Here is a 14,482-nt window from a genome sequence, read left to right on the forward strand (position 1 = left end):
TCATCAAATCAAAATCCTATCTCGTCAAATTGTTTTTTTGTGTGAAGTCATTGTTTTCTTCCGTTCGAGACATCTCCTGAAGAAGCATAAATACGGCATCAAGATATCCCAGTACCTTTCTATCGCGAGTCCCGATATAGTTTTACTATCGGAGGAGCCGGGCTCGACACAATATTACATGGTGGAGGAGCGGGGCCTTTCTTCAGGAACAAAACGGTAACGGAACTTTTCACAACTTTCGTTCGTTACGTTCAATAACGAACAAGAGGATTTTTTTGGCCCGAAGACCTAACGAGGAACACAACGCATGTTCACGACCTAGCCTAACAAACACACTCTACGAGGGAAGTCAGCCTATACTAGCCTAAGTCTGTACACCGGATGCAGGAACCACACTAACGTTGATCGTACACTAACGTTAATCAACCCAGCATGCAGTTCGCGTTTGAACATTCGCGCAACTAGTACTTAGAATACTACAGCTCCAAACATCAGAACTGAACATTTTCGCGATCTAAGCCTAGGCTCTACCCGATGTTAACGGCGAACGAATCTGCAGTATACGAGATGTAGGCCCACCTGCTACTGCTACTACCTGCTACTACCTACCTGCTACTACCTGCTGCTACCGCTACTACTACTGCTAACCGAGGGACTTCAATCATCGTTTGCAGTTCCACTACCAGTTCTTAGTTAAACTTAAGGGTGAGTGAAATCATGCCAATTTGTATCCCAACCCCTATTTGAGATCAGAGTGTAACGATAAGTTATTTTAATCGTGTCCATGTATTGCATATTTGTTATTTGTATTTAATAACGGTCGATAGTGTGTTCAATTGAGTAAAGGCTCATGTTGTAAACTCGTAACTAGCCTAATTGTATGCGGCATAATGTCCGTCAGTGAACAGGAAACTTCGACCTCAGTTAATGTTATGCAGAAACATAGGCCCACTGATTTTTTGCCATCACGATTTCAGGGCGATGTAATTGATGCAGATTTAGCCGAAGCTCATTATTTGGGATTTGAAGATTATTTAGAGGTGCATAAATTGCCGTCCCAAACCACCCCTGAGCCTGTAGAGGAAGAATTTAATGAAATATGTCGCATATTTAAGCGAACACTTAAAGGCCAAGCCAGACTCTGGATTGAAAACAAAAATTTTTCAACTATTGCTGATCTTCGCAAGCAATTCCTTGCTCGTTTCAGTCCAGGGACTTCTTCTTACGCTAAATCACAGGCATTTCATGCATTAACCTATACGCCAGGTGATACAGCTCAAGCACATTTGGCCAAAATTTCAAAAGCTGCAGCACCATTAAATTATGGCGAGGACCAAATTAGAGATAAATTGATCTCGACCCTGCCTTTGCAATGCCGCTCAGCAGTGTTAATGTCTGCATCACCAAAAGCAACAATTGCAGATTTGGTCATGAAAGTGCAATGTTATTTTGACTTACAAATCCAAAGTCAACCCACAGCTTCTTCCGAACTATTTATGGCAATGCACGACAAAGCGTCTTCTGTTCAGACTCCTACTATTTCTGCATCTTCTGAGATACAAGAGTTGTGTACCAAAATTCAGGAATTAGAGACCAAGTTTGATCAGTCACGTAGGTCAGAATCGCAAGACAATCCTAAAGATATGAGGCAAAGATATAGTTCTCGTGATTCTCGTGGTCCTAGGACAGGTCAAAATGATAACAGGAGAAGGTTACCATATTTTAATCCTTCAATCACATGTTACTACTGCCAAAATCGAGGTCATTTTGCACAATATTGCCAAATTCGCCTAAGCCATGAAATGGAGGCTGATGTAAACAGAGTACCAACACAGAATTTTCATTAGGGAGCACTTATGATTGCACTCATCATACAGTGACTCCAGACAAAGTACCAAGTAAAGGAAGATCGAAACGTAAAGCAAATAATATTTGGAAGAATAGTAATATTCCTAGTTCTAAATATACAGGGAACGACCGTAATGTGGATATTCAACTGGACACACGTAATTTTGTAAGAGGTACTTTACATGATGGTAAAGGAATTTCATTGTTGTTTGATAGTGGAGCAACACGCTCTATCATTTCTTCTTCTACAGTGCAAAATTCAAAGTATTTATCCTCTATACAACCAGTCTCAGTTGATGTAGTAAACCTAAAGTTGGGTAATGGTCAGTTTATTCATGCGTATAGCACGATAACATTTCAGGTCAAAATTCAAGGTCATGAATTTCAGCTTTCTGCTTTAATTGCTGCAAACCTGACAGGTATTGACTTAATATTAGGTAGTCAGACTCTGAAGGAATTGAATGGATCTTTGGACTTTACCACAAATTGTTTTAGAATTAAACAAGCCAAAGTCTTCCTTAGGCCAGTGCAGAGATTTGTTATTTACCCAGGTCAGCAAAGATACATTACTGTACAGGGACGTCTTCCACTATATGCACGAAATGCAGATGTGGTTATTAAACCGTTCCCTCTAATATCTCGTATGTGTCCTTCACGAATGTTAGTGAAAATGCATAAAGGTAGAACAAAGATTCTACTAAGGAACATGGGTAATCGGAAATTTTGTCTGCATCCTTCTCGCACAGTGGCTCATTTAGATTTAGCAGATATCATTACGGTCACAGAAGACATACCTACTGATTCTCTAGATTTTCTAAATGTCATGAGAGACATCGAAAAACCGTCTCTTTTTCAAACCAATTCTAACTCTAAAGAGAATCGTGATGAAATTACACGATATAATTTACATCGTTATCCACATTTGACAGCCGATGATCCCCTGGTTTCCAAATCCGAACAGGAAATCATGAGAGATAACATTAATTTGGAACAAAGTATTCTGAATGCTTCAGAAACAGAAAGCATTTATGAATTTCTAGACTCACATAGAGATGCATTTTCTCTTTATGGTGAATTATCTCACTGTCCAAATTATGAGGCTGATATTACGCTTACTAATGATGAGCCATTTTACATACGTCCCTATAGACTTTCAGATGAGGACAAAGTCATTGTCGCCAGTGAGCTAGACAAATTAGTGCGATTAGGAATCTTAGCGGTAGGACATCAGTCTTATACCTCACCGGTTTTCCTCATTCCAAAGAAGGGAACAAAAGACAAAAGGGTTGTCACAGATTTTCGCTACTTGAACAGTAGAATAAAACGTCTCAATCACCCATTTCCATTACTGAATGAGACTATCCGTACCATAGGGTACTCTGGAGCCAAAATTTTGGGTGTTCTTGACTTAAAGTCTGCATTCTTCTGTCTGCCACTCAGTGTTCATGCACAACAATATACAGGTATTGCTTCATTTCATGGAGGAAAGCATTATTATTATAAACGCTTACCACAGGGATTGAATTTATCTCCAGCGATCTTTCAGTCTAAAATCAATGACATTTTGGCAACGATCCCAAATTCAAATAAGTTCTGTATTGCTCATCATGACGATATCATTGTGTACAGTGCAGACAAACAAGCTCACAAACAACACCTAAAGGCAATTTTTAAGGTTTTAATGGACAACGGATTGAAAATCTCTCCGAAAAAGTGTAACATTTTCCAAAATTCAGTCCGATATATGGGACATTTGCTCTCAATAACCCCAGAAGGTGAGGCTTGTATCCAACCTTTGCATGACAGATGTGCAGCAATCAGGAACACACCGAAACCACACAATATTAAGTCAGTAAGACGATTTGTAGGTGCAGTTAATTATGTGGCTTCATTTTTCCCAAATATTCAAGCACTATTGAGACCATTACATCATTTGAGTCGTAAGAGAAAGGTATTTAAATGGACAGAGGAACATCAGTGTGCATTTCTAAGTATTAAAGAGTTGTTGTGTAATCCACCTATATTGCATATGCCACAGAAATATGGTCGTTTTGTATTATATAGCGACACATCACGAGTAGCAACAGGATCATACCTGACACAAAGAGTTAATGGCAAAGAGAATATTATTGCATATTACTCTAAGATATTACCACCAGCATGTCAGAGGTATAGTGTCACTGAATTAGAAATGATGGGTCTATTTATTAATGTGACAGCATTCAAACATTTATTGCAAAATGTAGAATTTGAGGCATATGTTGATCACTCTGCCATTGTTGAATTGTTTAAGTCAAAACAAGAACCAGCAACTTCACGCTTACGTAAGCTTCTGTTCAAGTTGTCAGAATATACATTTCAGGTTGGTTACAAAAAGGGCTCAGAATTGGTTTTGGCAGATTATTTGTCTAGAGCACCCCAGGAATTTCACTCTGAAATAGATCAGGTTGCTCAAGAGGTCAGTTCTGGTGAGGATTTTTCAACTACACCTAAGGAGACATTTAATCCAATCATGACAAGGTCAAAGGCAAGGTCAATGGGAGTCAAAGTTCCAGATTTATTTCCGAATAGAGTCACTAAGGAGTCTAAGCAGGATTCCCCAGCCAAAGTATCAACAAATAGAGTTAATAGGACATCCATTCCTAAGGCAACACATTCTAGTGATCATGCTACACAGAGACCACAATCTGAGTCACAGAAGAGGACTACACCAGTAATTTCTACTGATAAGAGAGAAACATGTATTCAAAGGCCTATTATTACTATGCCGAGTGAAAATCGACATACATTTAGTCCTGACATATTAGTTGTGCCAAATTTTACAAGTGTTTCTCAACCTACAGAGCCAAGATTAGTGGATCAGAATAGACATAGAGTGCAAGAGGTAATCAGAGAACCACCACCAGAATTATTTTCTCAGCCAAAGCCAGTCATAACAAACATTGATCATTTGGTTACAGGACACATTCCAAAACAAAAGGAATTGAATAAAGTCATGAAGGCAATTCAAGGAAAGTTGATCAAAAACTATGATCTGCCATTTGATGTAAAAGAGTTGCAAATTCAACAACAAACTTGTCCTTACTACAAACCAATTTATGATTTTCTTGCACACGACATTATTCCAGGTAATGTTAAGCATGCTAGAACTGTTCGTTCTCAAGCAGAGGATTATTTGTTATGTAATAGTTTGTTATTCAGGATATTTTTGCATGAGACTAATGATGCTAAGATGACTCTTCAGTTAGTCGTACCTGAGACTATGGTAGAACAAATAATATCTCGATATCATGATGACTTGTTAAGTAATCATCAGGGTGTAATGCGTACATATTTGACCATTAGACAGCATTTCTATCTGCGCAATATGTTTCAACGCATCAGTAATTATATTCAGGCATGTCTCCGTTGTCAAGAATTCCGTAAGAAACCGGACAAATTGAGACAATATCATGCTCGCATTCCTGATTCTTATCGTCCTTTTGACAGACTTAGTCTGGATTTCAAGACTATGCCCACAACGGCTACAGGATTTAAACATTTGATGGTTGTTTGTGATGAGATCACTAGATTTGTTGTATGTGTTTCTCTTAAGACTCTTGATGCTGAAACAATATGTGAAGCATTATTGCAGAGGGTAGTCACAACCTTTGGTCCACCGTCTTGTATTATAAGTGATGCGGCAGCTTCTCTTACAGGAAAATTAGTGGAGCTCTTAAGTAAGGCTTTGGGCATTGAACAAAAGTTCATCAGTGTAAGCAATCATGGAAGCTTACAGGTTGAAAGACACATTCAGACTCTTTCAAATTTCCTCAAAGTGAACTTAAATCAGTTTGGTACGGATTGGGTACGATTTGTCCCAACATCAGCCTATGCATATAACACATTTTCCTCTCCTCAGTTGGGTAGCTATAGCCCATTTGAACTTGCATTTGGACGTAAGCCACCAAATCTTACAAATTTATCATTCAATCCAATGGCAGGATTATCACAATCTCATGGAGAATATGCTGCATTGTTAAAGAAACGATTTGATCATTTGTCTAGGGTAATGTTAGTCTTACAAAAGAAGCAACAAGATGCTCAAAATGTTAAGATAAGTGCAAAACTAGACAAAGGTGCAATTTATTCAACGGGTCAATTAGTGTATCTATATAAGCCAACGTCTTCCTCCTTGACTGCGAACTCTCGCAAAATTGCTGCAGAATGGTGTGGACCACTAGTGATCCATCAAGTTTTGGATAGGACTCATTATTTGTTGGCCACTCTCAAAGGAGAAATTCTTAGTGATGTATTCAATTATAACAGGCTTAAACCATGTTTTGTAAGAGCATCTTCTGAGACTAAGAATATCACTAACATTCAGAAATTGCGGAATGTCTTGAAAACGAAGGGTTCATCAAGTGAAAAGCTTGCACGAATGCGAAATGTTTTGAGTAGTAACACTTCTAATGCAGAAAATGTTAATGTCATGCAAGATGCACATATTGAGTTTCATGATGAGTTTGGTAACATTTTGCCAGGGGTAACTTCAGATCACATCATGTGTCTTATGACCACTAAGCCAATGAATGTTGCATCCTTTTTAGAGAATAGAGCACATAATGAAGGATTAGCACTTCCATATCCTTCCATGAGAGATAGCATATTAAGGCAAAAGAAAGTTTTTGCAAATGCTCCACAAGGAGACATGAAAGTCCAACGTGCTCGATACAAATTGGGTGAATTACAGGTTCTGGTCAACTATCAGACACCATGTTTTCCATCAGGCTTTAAGAGTCATGATTTTTGGTGGAATGTAGGAAAATATTCTAACACAGAGGAAATAATGAATTTTCTCCATGAAAAGGGATTGAACATTACAGGCAATCCAGGCAGGATGTTGCAAACATTATATGGTTAGTATGTAAAACTGCATATTACCTTAAGTTCAGATGAACAGGGGTTTTACCCACGATTGTATGAATGGAATGCGTCATGGCATTTACCTGCATACCTATTAAGTGGAAGTCATTGTACTATATGGTGTAACAATATAAGCTTTATTGTTAAAAACGCCACCAAGTGACCTACAGTAGTTTCATCTTTTATAACAAATGTGTAATGAGTATACCTTATTTTTCCTTATGAATTCGTTCAAACGTTTACCCGGCAATTAGAACATATCCGGAATATTAGCAACATGGGTTTTCATATATTGAGAAATATTTTAAGGATATTTACATTGCATCATTGATGTTATATTGAAGGCTATTCAGAGACAGCATTGAAGATGTGTAACTTTTGCTTACAGCAACAGTTACCGAAGCAAATGAAAAGTATAGATGTTTTGAGGAACTTATGTATATATTTTCTTTTCCTCAAAATAATTCATGCAAAAGTAAATTTCATCATGAAGTTAAAAGAACAAGATGTTAAGTAATATGTTAATTTGAAGAAAGATTTGTTGATGTCATAGTCTATGGGGTCTCTTTTATGGTATCGAATATCTAGTACTTTGGTACTTTACTAGATCATTTCGGAGTGCATACCTAGGGTCACCATGCTATCGAGTCACATTTTCTTGATTTTCTTGAGGTGAATGTATATGATTCACAAGGTTTCAAAGCAGTTTTGAAACTATGACTTCATTAAAGAGGAGGTTTTTTAAATGAGTTTGTAATATTTAAGGTTCTTTTTTAATGTACAAATTTTTTTTTTATGGAACGCTGAGGTGTTCTATTCAGTTAAAAGATAACTAAGTCTAGTATTCTCTGATCTCACCCCAATTCACGGCATGATTTCACTTTTGATATAAATGTATTATTGATGTATGAAATTCATAAATGTATTTTGTAAGAGATACTGCATATTTTGCTGTGTCATGTAACTTTAAGATACCTTAATGATATTTATTTTTTTTAGATTACATCATATGATGTCATCAAAATTGAAAAGGTACACACAAATTTCATGGAGATAGTGTCAATGTATATACCATATGATCATTTTTAATAATTCGTAACCAAGATGTTAACCTTTGAGATATATGAAGACCATTTATTGAAGTCAATGAATATTAGTGAATGTGCTTACAAGTACTCTACCTTCTTGAGATAATGATAAGTTAAAGCAGTATGATGTTAAAATTTTGGAGTATCCAAAAATTTTAAAAGATTGAGGGGGATGTTATGAAATGGTGATACCATCTCTTTGATGTTACCGAAACACTCCATCCAGACACCTTACAGGCCTCTTATGTATTTATCTAGGTCATGGATTCAGTTTTCCCACGAGAAGTTTTTAACTATCTTATTGAATCTTGGTACAGGGCCTTTTCCCAAAATAGATTCCATTATGTCTGTGGAACATTCGAGAAGGTTCTCTCACGTGGTATGGAAGTTTCCATAGAAAGGGGATGGACTTCCAAACTCCCAACCAATCAGGGCAGATCAGTGCCAGCGCACTTATTTTTATATCGTTAAGTTAATACAGGATGGTCAGTTCATTGGCTGCCTACTGATTATGCGCAGAGGGATTTTTATGGAAGTAAGGTTTAAAAAGAAAAAGGAGGTCAGAAATTTATGACTCCGTCAGCGCTCCGTGATCAGTTCGTTGCTTCGTCACCATTTCATCACTCTTTCTAATTGTTTAATTGACGGAGTCAAGTCAAATCATTGTAATTTAGTTTTATTTGTAAAGAGAATCGACAGAGAAGAAATTATACCGAATCATCAAATCAAAATCCTATCTCGTCAAATTGTTTTTTTGTGTGAAGTCATTGTTTTCTTCCGTTCGAGACATCTCCTGAAGAAGCATAAATACGGCATCAAGATATCCCAGTACCTTTCTATCGCGAGTCCCGATATAGTTTTACTATCGGAGGAGCCGGGCTCGACACAATATTACACTATCACGTACGAAAATCCTTTGCGGTAAAACTACAAGTAATCTGAAATGCTGTGTTATAACATTATCTGTGCATGGGTACGGGCTTGTTACGCATACACTTGCCTGTGCTATTCACTGATCTAAATTTGCCACCGAGGTCACGTGAGTTTTCGGGGTCCCAGTAAACCTCGCTGAAACCTCGATAAAGCCAGCGCCCTCAAAAAAAAAAAGTCTACGAGCGATATCGCCTTTAAATCAAACTGTGGGCGCTGAATCATTGGGCGTTATGACTCATTGCCTGATGCAGTGAACATGGGAAGCAGTTCTGAGTCAAAAACGCTGCAACCATTGCCATAGCATTTACATACTTTTTTTTTAAATAATTGACAGGTAACTGTGTGATACGTAAATCTTACAGACGGTAATTTTGGAAACAATAGAGAAAGGCTTTCCGATGACATACGTCATTAGAAATAGGGAAGGTACTTTATTTTTATATATCTGCGGCATTTCCAGCGTAAGTAAGATCTGCTAATGCTCGTGTTCCTGTTTAAGGTATATCCACCATGCATTATTTAAATGGTAACCACTCGCATTTCTAAACAACTGTTAGGGCTAATTACTGCAAGTAAATTAAATTCAAGAGCTGTGTGATAGCCTTGTCTTCATTGACTAAATGTTTTTCTTTTTATTGGCATTTCTATATGGTGCTCATCTATTTCACCAACCTCTCTCATATATGTATACATATAATATTTCATAGGATGACAATCCAATATACTCCCAGGGGAGATAAAGATATGCATCCCTAGAGAAACAACTGTTGGATATTGACAATACAGCTGACAGTACAAGAAAGTATAATTGTTACTACTGCTTTGTTTTCTTCAAAGTATTCCATACACTTTTACAGCGTTGGTATTGTTGTATTCGCTAACTGTTTACTGTTTAACCTTATTCGCTTCTTACAGTCCTCTTGTGGCCTAATAACAGTAAGAGTGCTCAATATCATCAGCTTGATCTCGGTTCTGGTCTTTGGCTGGTAAGTATAATAATTATTACTTCGTCGGGTCTGTCTTATTTTGTTGTTCTATTTACATAACGACTATCGTAGAACTTAAGGGTGGTGCACATGTATGACGTCACAAATAAGATTATACACGAGGTAGGTACATTATACAGCAATACATAAGATGAACTCGGTTAATGAAATAAACATACTAACTTCCTACGGTTAATCCATTTTTTTTCCAAATTCATAGTTACATTCTAAAGACAAAAACAACAGATTATCTCATTGTTTGATCGTTGGTTGCAAAGTGGCTGAAAATATGATGAATCAGATCAACATAAAATGATTGCAGGGAACTTCTCAACTGTATTGGTCTTCAGAGTTGGTGTGGGCTGAATAGAATGTGTTGTTATGGAACTTATGATGATACTTTGATGAAATACATCTGTTACACGAAATCTCATCGGCGGCGATAGTAATATATTAGTAAATGAAAAACAAATAGACAGGTAAACAAATATGATGGTTAATAAATACAACACATGTGAATGATAAACATTAGTTACATAACCTCTGTGAACAGGTCGGAGCAGTACATTGTAACCCAGCAGCGCTTGAGCATACCTTCAACCCCATCCTCATACCTACCACTTCAACCTCACAAAGTATCCAATAGCAAAATTTGGCCTTTGTGGTTATATCTATATAATATATATAGTCTAAATATGCCTCAGAATGCACAATTATTGAATTATGTGTTCGGGAGTTCGGGCCTCTATCTTTATCTGTCGTGATAAACTTGAATTTCTTACTATTTATTACAAGAACCGTCCCTTGAGAAATACATATTAAGACCATCATTTATGCTTCACGTTCCACTCTTGTGATATTTTGAATCCCTCACGTGTCCTCTGAAATCTGAAGTCTGAGTACGTCACTGTAAACACACATCATGGCCTAGGCGAAGTAAAGCAAAACTTCCGTCCAACAAAAAAGTATAGAAAAAGATTTTTTTTTTCAAAAAGAAGAAATGAGCGTAACTTGTCTAGGTTTCAATTTCGCCACAATTTATACTAAGGAGACAGCAGCATGTAAATAGGGGAGATTAAGTTTGAAGCAAAAATAGGGTTCAGGGAGAGAAAAATCTCGGAGTCCGGGGTCATTTCGGGATCGCCGAGGAAATTTTGGGGTAAGCAGGTATAAAGGACAGCAATCGTATTATTATTATTATTATTTCGGACTCGACATGGTCATCAACACCGACATGAAACTAAAACTGATGTAATAATTGATATGCTGTACTAGTAACGGTACAGTGATTGGAACAGAGTGAAGTAGTTCATAAATATAACAACATTTTATATACAGTTAGAACATCCAAAGAATGGCCCATTGGATGTAGTAAACAGATATAACTAATCATTCCAAAAGCCTGGATTAAGTTTCAACGTAGTAAACACAGGGTGCAAGCCGTTAAATAGGTTTAGTACAAAGTGAAGTACCATTCACTGTGATAAAGTGATGAAGTATTAGTATACTATATTACATGCCTAACAGTGAGAGGTTTAAAACTTGCATGGAACAAATACAACGAAACAATCAATAAAATATTGGTTCAAATGGAAAATTGAAAACAAACTTCTCATCATCCAATGAGTAGAGTAATGTAATAGTAATGTAGCGCCCCCAACAGGGTTTTAACTTGCGGAGCGGCCGTGGGTTCGATAGGGCCGCTGTCGGCCACCCTATGTCAGGATGAATGTGGGGCAACTACAAGTTGAGACAACCTGAACCAATAAACACACGAACAAATGAATTGCTTTTTAAGCTTCTAATACATTTAATACAAAAACCTTTGCCCTCTCCACTTGGGCAGGTGTCTATAAAAAACCAAATTAAATAATACAGGAGATCAACGCAGTGACCTCCAAAAATAAGGTTGTAAGGTGATAAATTAGGACCAATATTCAGTTAATCCACATAAATTCCAGCTTATAATTTACATAAATGATAACGATACGTACCTGTGAAGTCCGTGGCCAAACGTATAATTTCGAGTCCTAAATCTACAATACGTAGGCGTTGCCTCGGGGAAAATTCAACCCGAATTAAGGTCACCCCCGCGCCACAAATATAAGAATTACCCCGCATGGTGCGGCGATAATATCGACCGTGTTCCCAACCTTTTAGTAAATTTAGATGTAATAATTTAAAGGGATTCTGACAAACGGGGAAATACGCCTACAATATTATAAGAAATAGGACTCGGACTTGCCTAAACTATAAAAGAACATTTAACTTACTTAACGAACTGACCAACGGACCTCACTAGGCAGCAGCAAACACCAAAAAAATGGAACACACTCTTAGAACCCAAAATAGCAAGTGCCCTAACTTAACACAAAAACTGAAACGAAACATTGGAACTTCGCGTGGCTCGAACATTCCACATAGCTACGGAGGGACCAGACTATTGTCACGAGAGCTGGACAGCTGAAAGGGAGACGGAAACAAAAGGTATAAATTAGCATATGAAACTACAACAATTCACTTTACATATAAAAAGATATTAGATAAAACAGACCCCCAGAGAACAATAAAACAATACACACAAACAGGACAACTACTCCAGCAGTAATGCCACCTATGTACGGAGGCGTTTACGTGACGCTCCCCTGGGCGTCACACCAATCAATAATGTATCTCCAACAGTCCAATGAAGCAATGTCCAGCTAAAGGTACATTAACAACATACACATATATCTATACTTATCTATATTGAGCGATTAAACATTATTTAGCAAACAAGAATAACTAATCATCCAGCAGAAATGTGTTTATCATTGATGGTAACGAAATAATGATTAGAGGAGAAAAGAAAAGTCCTAACTTATTAGTCATTTTTATTATAATTAACATTCCTTTGCATCCACATGTATAACAATTAGGAGTACCCGACCAAAAATGTATAATACTCACGCATTTTGTTTGCATAAGTGTCTTTTCTTGTTCGTCTTGTAGACAGATGAATACTGGGATCCTGAGATATGAATGAAATGTACTTGCTTCTGAAGACAACCTGTTATGAACCTACTGTTTCTGGAACTACTCGCGAACTAATCTCAGCAAATAATCAGAACAATACACCAAAGCAGATTATGAAATCACAGAACTGTTAACAGTGGCAACATAATACAGGAGGTGGAGCACATACACATCCATCATGATGTCATCAGTAACTGCTAAAACTCAACCTCTCCTACCTCTTCTCACGAATCTATCTCCCTAACTCTTCTCACGAATGTAACCTCTTTGTATCTATTCTAGAACTCTGCGTCCATACCTCTCCTCTCGTGCATGACCTCCTAACCTTACCCATGCCTACCTGTTCTCTCTAACCTAGACCCCTACTTATAGTCTACATCACTCATTTCATCGAAAACTGCCTTCCCCGAGTTTGAAACGAAAGGAATGAATATATGTATATGTATATATGTAACTATAAAAGTATGAATATATCACTTTGCTTTATCATCTTGTTGTGTCCATGCATTGTGTCTGTATTTGTTAACATTTCTTGCATCACTTCATCAGTATTTCCTCTGCCAGTTGTAAAGAATGAACCATTAATGACGGAATGACATGCGTATGAATTAGTTATACTCGAATAGAAAACAAAAACATCAGAGGATTCGATTGGTGGAATATTAGTTTTGTCTTTTTCATGAGAATAAACAATTAAGTAAGTTTACAAATTATTGGTTTGATAATCAATAATACATAATATCCATTTCTTAATTTTGTTATCCATGATGTAACTTTTAAAGAAGACGAATTAATGAACGTTGTTAGCCTAAAATTTAACATTTTTTTAAGTAGTTTGCATATTTTATGTTAACAATTATGGAATATAAATGCTGTGAGGGTTATTGTTACATTAATGCTTCTATGAAATAGACATTCTTTGTTGCATAGAAAAAAAATTGCAGCAATGAAGACAAATATTAATTTATGATTGCATATAATTTGTACTATAGCCTTACATGTACATTTTACTTCCTTCCGAATGGTTTCCCAGAACCGCTTGTTATAATCTCATTTGATCGGTTTTTATATTCAGAGATTTTTAAGTATAACGCGTTGTCACAACCTTACAATTCAAGTATGGTCAGCCAATGTGGTGACCTCGGAATTCCTATTATAATTTAACATAAATTAAAACTCACAGAAGGTCAGAATAAAACGCTAGAGAATTTGGTTAAAGTAATAATACAAATAATGTATAGTATTGATTCTAATCTCCGATTATCCAGGTGATTTACATAATATGTGGGTCATCATTTTAACGTGAGCTCAATTCCATCTCTTTTACAGTAAAAGGTAGTTTATCGTTTTACCGTCCTCTCGATGTCATTATTAACTAAACCTTTTATAGTTGACCGTGTCACGTCTCAGCGATGGTCTTCTTCCACTAGTACAAATGTTCCAATGGAAATTAATGACTAGGTTACCCAGACTATTGAATAAACGAGGTCAACATGTTTTTATGAGAAAAAATGAATATTTCTACTGGAATACGGCTCCTTATGACGGACGAACATCGCTGTCTTCACAAATAGCCACCTTTTGTGAAATCTTCCTTCCTTCCCTCCAGTAATTAAGGAAAATTAGTTAAGCAATGATCACATTATCGCGGTGATCTACACTTGACTCTTCGGCCAATTAACTTTCGACCACAAATGATAGCAGTCC

The 14,482-nt window shown here is 36.9% G+C and overlaps 1 protein-coding gene across 5 annotated transcripts in view; it reads left to right on the forward strand.

The window, feature by feature from the left end:
- The window catches only part of LOC139983274 (uncharacterized), a 147,593-nt gene that overhangs the window by 54,707 nt on the left and 78,404 nt on the right, over window positions 1-14,482 (forward strand). The window lies entirely within an intron of this gene.

Source organism: Apostichopus japonicus, chromosome 16 (genome assembly GCF_037975245.1).
Source record: "Apostichopus japonicus isolate 1M-3 chromosome 16, ASM3797524v1, whole genome shotgun sequence".
NCBI lineage: Eukaryota > Metazoa > Echinodermata > Holothuroidea > Aspidochirotida > Stichopodidae > Apostichopus > Apostichopus japonicus.